The sequence below is a fragment of the Apus apus genome, chromosome 18, assembly GCF_020740795.1.
Source record: "Apus apus isolate bApuApu2 chromosome 18, bApuApu2.pri.cur, whole genome shotgun sequence".
Lineage (NCBI taxonomy): Eukaryota > Metazoa > Chordata > Aves > Apodiformes > Apodidae > Apus > Apus apus.
In genome coordinates, this window is record NC_067299.1 from 9,246,612 (window position 1) to 9,252,611 (window position 6,000).

The window sequence follows — 6,000 nt, forward strand, 5'->3', positions numbered from 1 at the left end:
CAGAGTGTGACTCCTCCCCTCCCAGCATCTGTGGGTGAATCACCCATGGACTGGGGAGAGCATTGGAGCAGGTAACTCCTGCAGGACGTCAGGATGTCTGCCCTGCAGATGCCACCTCAGGAATGCTCTTTGGTTCTTGCTCATTAGTTAGCAGGGCTTTTTGCAGGACATCTTTGAGGTTCCCATTCCTGTTTTGAAAGCTGCCAAAGAACCTTTGGGCAGCCTCTGCTGTCAAGGGAGGAGACTACAGCCATCCTGTCCCCATGCAGCAGTCACAGCACTTTGACCACTTCAAAGCAAACTGGAGCCAGTTAGGCACAGGGACTGGGAGATGGACCTCCCCATGGGGCAGGGGCTGCAGCTGGGAGCTGGAATTAACATCACTGGAGTGATGATTTCTAAAACCTTTCCAGCTTCAAAAGTGCATCTATCTGAACCTTTTTTTTTTCCTACCATAGGCAAAGGAATTTGTCTTAGCAGTCCTGATAGCCTGAGCTGGTCAAGTATTTGTTTTCCTTTCCCAAGATCATCTAACACATACTTCAAAAAATGCCTCAGCCTGTTTGAATCTACATAAGCTGCAGCATGTGAACATGTTTTCCAACATGGGTTAGATACAGGCAAGGCATGGGGTGGCTGGCAGATATTTTCCAACACATCAGCCTTTCTAAAAGAGGCTGGAGGGTAGTGGAAAGGTTTTCACCAGGTCAGAGGTACCAACAGTCCCTGGGCACTCCCCTGCTGAGTTTCCAAGACAAGGTGTCCCCCACGTGTGTTCTGTTGGAGTGAAACCCCCAGAACTGCTGAGATCATTGGAAACAAAAAGCCCTTGGGAGGATGAAAGCCTGGGGGCTGAGGACAGGCAGGAGTTCAAACTGGATGCAGGATTTCTCAAGAGTTATGCAGCCTCAGAGCTTGAATTATTCCAAAACAACAGAAGCAAGGTGATTTCTGGCCTGATATGTTTTTTTAAGCTTATTTGCTCTCATCAGAGGATTGTATCATTAACCTGTAAGCATTTCAACTTTTTTATGTGATGGCACAGACAGCTTCAGTTTGGCAGAGGTTTGTTCTCAAGGATTTTAGCCTCCAGGAACCTACTCATTTTTAATGGGAGTCACACAGCTAAATCCCTGCATATGGTTTTGAAATTCATTCCATAAAGCCAGAGTCTTTCTAAGGCTTTGTTTCAGCTAACATCATTATAAATACTTGAATGACTTTTGGAGATCATATAGGATATATCTCCAGTCAAAATGAGTTAGAAACAAATTGACATGTTTTTGCATCTGGGGAAGTATGAGCTTTCCTTGGGTTCTGTTGTTTTCTTTCATTTGTAATTAAGTTATTTGCTCTAAAATCTGATTGGTATTGACAAAGAGTACATTTTCTCTACACTGAGTACAGGTTTTTTTTTACTTTGTGAGTCAGATAGGAAAAAAATTACCACTCTGATGCTAAGGTGAAATAAATTGCATGCTTTATGTCAGTAAGCCTGTGTGTTTTAAAGACCACAGGCATTTCCAGCCCCTCTGCACCTGCCACTGGAGCCAGAGTTCCAGGGAAAGCCTGACTTCCAGAGAAGGACCTAAAAAAACGGTTTTACTGGAGAACTTTTCTTAGGAAGGCCTCAGATGCACTGAAGACAGCAGTACATAAAATCTTACTCACCCTGGTACACGCAGAATAACATTTTCAAAGCTCCTGAGTGACCAAGGAGCCCACGATCTATTAGCTGAGCAGTTGAAACTGTTATCCAGCTTCGCTGCCAAAATGTAGGGCATTCATTTTCCTGGATCACTGAGCTAAATGATTTTCCTTAACTCAGACCTAGGGGCAGAAACACAGGCTCTTGACTCCCAGTCCAATGCTCTAAATATTTCTCCTTTGTGAGAAAGACAAGAGCTGCAAATAAATTTGTGCAAGTCCTTGACACCGAGTGTGTGTGTGTGTGGGAGGGGGAGGCATTCCCACTGCCAGATATTACATGCCTAATTCAATTAAGGAGTCAGTGTGTGTTTATAGTCAATGGGGATTTAAGGACACATGTGCTCTGAATCCCTCCCTGGAGAAGCCTTTCCCTCTCCTAATCCCAAACTGAGGTGTTGGAAACCTTGTCTGTCTTCCCTGAGCCTGTGAGTCAGCCTGGACAGTCTCTATCAGCCCAGCTCCACTTCTGGGGGAGATTCTCAGTGCTTCAGCAAAATATATAATTGGCAGCTTTTGCCAAAGGGGTCACAGATTACTTCCAGATGTAGATAGTTCCTTCTGCTAAAGTTGCCACCTACTTCTAGCAGGAAGGAAACCTGGTTACCATCTCTTGCTTCTGCTAAAAGCCAGACTTGACACTGACACGAAGCTCAAAGTGCTTAAGGAGCCCTCAGGAGTCTGGCCAGGCTAGACTTGTCCTTTAGAGCAGTGAAATCACCCATGTTGTAATTATGCTTCAGCTGGGAGCCTGGGGGGTGGAGGGAGGAGCCCAAAGGAGCCTTAGATTTGTCTTGTGCAGTGGGTGGGCTTTGGGAGGGACAGGATGGGTGTCTGCACATCATTTGTCTGGTGGGTATGTCAGGCTGGTTGTGCCCTTCCTCGTTAGGGGTTTTTGCCCACTGAGATTGCAAAACTGGGGGCTGGTTTTTGGTTAGTAGGATGTGTTTATATTTTTCTGAATTTGAAAACAGAAGTTTAGATGTGTTGATGTGAAGTGGGCTTTTTTTGCTTTTTTGCTTTTTTTTCTTTTTGCTGAGCTGAGCATTTGCTGCCTCTTGTGTTCACTGTTTCTGAAGGCTGCAAGCTTGAGCTTTCTGCCTGGGCTGTGTGGAAGGTTTGATTATTTGCCCAACTGATGGTTTTTGTGTTACCCTCAGCACAGGGCTGCCCTCTGATCCCTGCCTGTGCTGGAGCCAGGCCCCAGCAGAGGTGGCTCTTGCTGCTGGAGTCCCCCTGTTCAGCTGCAGGCCCTGGTTTCTGTGTTGCTTGATGCTGAAGTGGCTCTAATTAACTTGAGTTTGGGGAGTTTGTGATGTGGGTGCTGCTCCTCTGGGGGGGTGGTGGTGTTGGGCAGGCAATTGCAAAACACAGATGGCAGCAGCTGACTGGTTCCCAGGCTCTTCTGTGGCTGGGCCCTGGAGATGTACAGAGCAGCCCTTTGAGGTTCTACATCACCTGCTCCAAGGCCTTGCACTTAATTTTCCAAGCAAGACTTTTCAGGATGGAAGGATTTTTGTTGGTTTGTTTAGTTTTTTTCCTCCGAGAAATTGAAGTTTTCCCTGAAGAAGGAAAATACGCCTTTAGAAGGTCTGCTTTTCAGTTCTTAAATGTTTTATATCTGTTCACATACCAGCATTCTTCGTTATTAATGTCTGCTTCACTGTGCCTGTTTCTCAGAGGCACCAAATCTGTCTTACATTAAACTCTAGTCCTTTAACGTAGCCTTTCAGAAGGTGCTTCATTTCTAGTGGCAGGTGTAATAACTCTGGGTTTCCCTGCCAGGTCTGGCCCATGGTTCCCAGTAATCCTGAGCTGGGCCAGGATCAGGCTCTTCTTCCCTCCTCCCTTATGCTTGGTACTACCCATTCCTCCCCTGTGAGAACTGGTGGTTCCTGGTGTTTGTTTTCAAAGTGACCCTGGGCGGATCGCTGCGGCAGCGCGGCGCCCTGACATTGATAAACCACAACATATTGTTTAACATATTGTTCCCAGTCCAACATATTGTTGGCATTCATCATGGAAGCAATCAGGACAGAGCATTTTATTGCAAACCTGTTTCCTGGTGCTCATCATTAGGTCATTAACCTTAACAATGTCAACATGTTCTCGGCATGCAGTTTAATTGGAGTGCAGTGCAGAGCAGTTGCACGGGCTGTGTCACACACGGGGGCAAGCAGCTTAAGAGGAACAGAAATGCTGGACCAGTATGGCACTGGTGCTAAAGAAAGTCTAGTCTGGACAGGAGATACAAATTAAAGAAGAATGTAGCTGAGGGGAAGGGAGAGGGGGGGGCTCAAAAGAATTTCTCAGCATAAGCGTAATTTCCTGAGAGCACCTGTGCCAGGTGAGGGTTTTCATCGTATATCAAGTTCCAGGTACTCTTTTCATGGTTCTTTTCCCTTGGTAGCTTTGCCAAGGAGAAGAGATGGGAAGTCCAGTGACTTTTGCTGCTCCAACTGTGAGCACAGGTACTGGGAAGCCTTTCCTCCCAGAGTGCTTGTTAAAGAACCAAAGCTCCTGTCTCCTGGGGCTTCTCGCTCCCAGGGACTGTGATACCAAGGTAGAAATTCAACAAACAACTTGGTGATGGGGGAGGCTGGCAGGAGCAAGCAAATTCTCCAGGTAAATATCCTGGTTTGTGACCTAAACTTTGGGTAAAGATCTCTTTTCTGATGAGACTTGCTTTGTCAGTTGTAAAGTATTTTCCTCTAGATGAACTCTGGTTATTATGGAGGTTATCAGGACACCACCACCTTTGTTAGTGTAGGTGGGCAAACTCTTCCAAGGAAAGCTTGTCTCTTCACATGTGCTGGTGAACAACATCATACAGCCGTGGCCAGGTCTTGGCAGTGACATCCAGATCTTCTCATAATGCTGTTGAATGCTGATCACCTCTGGTTTCAGTGTTAAGGTTGGAATTGAAGGTGTCTGTGGGACGTCAGCTTCCATTTCTTGTTGATTTTTATTGGCATTTAAGTAGATGTGATTATTTGAGCCTCAGGGTCTGCTGGGGTGTGATTGCCCTGCAGCAGAACGTAGGTGGCCTCTAGCTGCTGTGCATATGACTGAAAAAAGCATCACTTGGCTCACTGCTCTAGGTGAAATCACAGTTTGCTCCTCACTGCAAAGCCAAGGGTTTGCTGTGCTACAGGAACGGAAAAGATGTGGCAAGGAGAGCAGAAATGAGGGGCAGGTCTTTAGGAGGACCTCAGGATGGGCAGCATCTCCACTGTGATGTTTCCATTCCTCTTCCCTTGCTGCTTCCTTTCCTACAAACCTCCCTTTTCCTGCCACTCAGGCCTGTTTCTGCTGTCTCATGCTTTTGTACTTTAGCATGGAGCACTGCACTGTCTTGACAGGAACATTCCAAGCTCTGACTGACACTCTGGTTCTTCCCCATTACAAAATAAACTAATTTCTTCAGCTTTGCACAATATTCTTCTGAAAACTGGTATCGATCTATGTGAGTCTGTAGACTGGCTAATCAATATCCACCAGTTTGGGGGGGGGGCAATAAATAAATAAAGGGGTAGAAAATGATGGATGAGAAGACCATAGAGTGCTTTTTGAGCTGCTGCTGTAGTCTGATCCCTCAGCTGCTGAAAGGGTAGGCTGGGTTTGGTTTGTAGCAGCAAACTGATGTGAAAGCTTTCAGACTCCCAGTTTCAATGGATTAAAACTGGAAGAGGGGAGATTTAGGTTGGACATTAGGGAGAAATTCTTTAGTGTGAGGGTGGTGAGACCCTGGCCCAGGTTGCCCAGGGAAGCTGTGGCTGCCCCATCCCTGGCAGTGTTGAAGGGCAGGTTGGATGGGGCTTGGAGCAACCTGGGCTGGTGGGAGGTGTCCCTGCCCATGCAGGGGGGTTGGAACTGGATGATCTTTATGGTCCCAACACAAACCAGTCTGGATTCTGTGATATGATTAGGTGTTACTGAATGATTTTGAACCAGGGATGCTTTCCAGGCTGACTCTTGTTGCAGTGAGAGCCAACAGCTCATGAAGAGGCAGAGAGGCTTCTCTTTCTCCCACTGTGGCATTTATAAAGTGTAACCAAGCTTAGTGGTTTGACATTTGTATATATCTGCTCCTATCTTCATGGATCAGTCAGAGTGAGGAGGGCAAGAGGAAAGACCTCATCATCAGGAAAGCACTGCAGTGCTTTATTCCTAGAAATCCAGCAAAGCTGCTACCTTAATCTTTCTCTAACTCCACCGTGCACCTCACACAGGACCTGCACAGAGGATCTTCTACCCCTGGAATACAGTGTCAGTGGAAGGCACGTGAGGTGT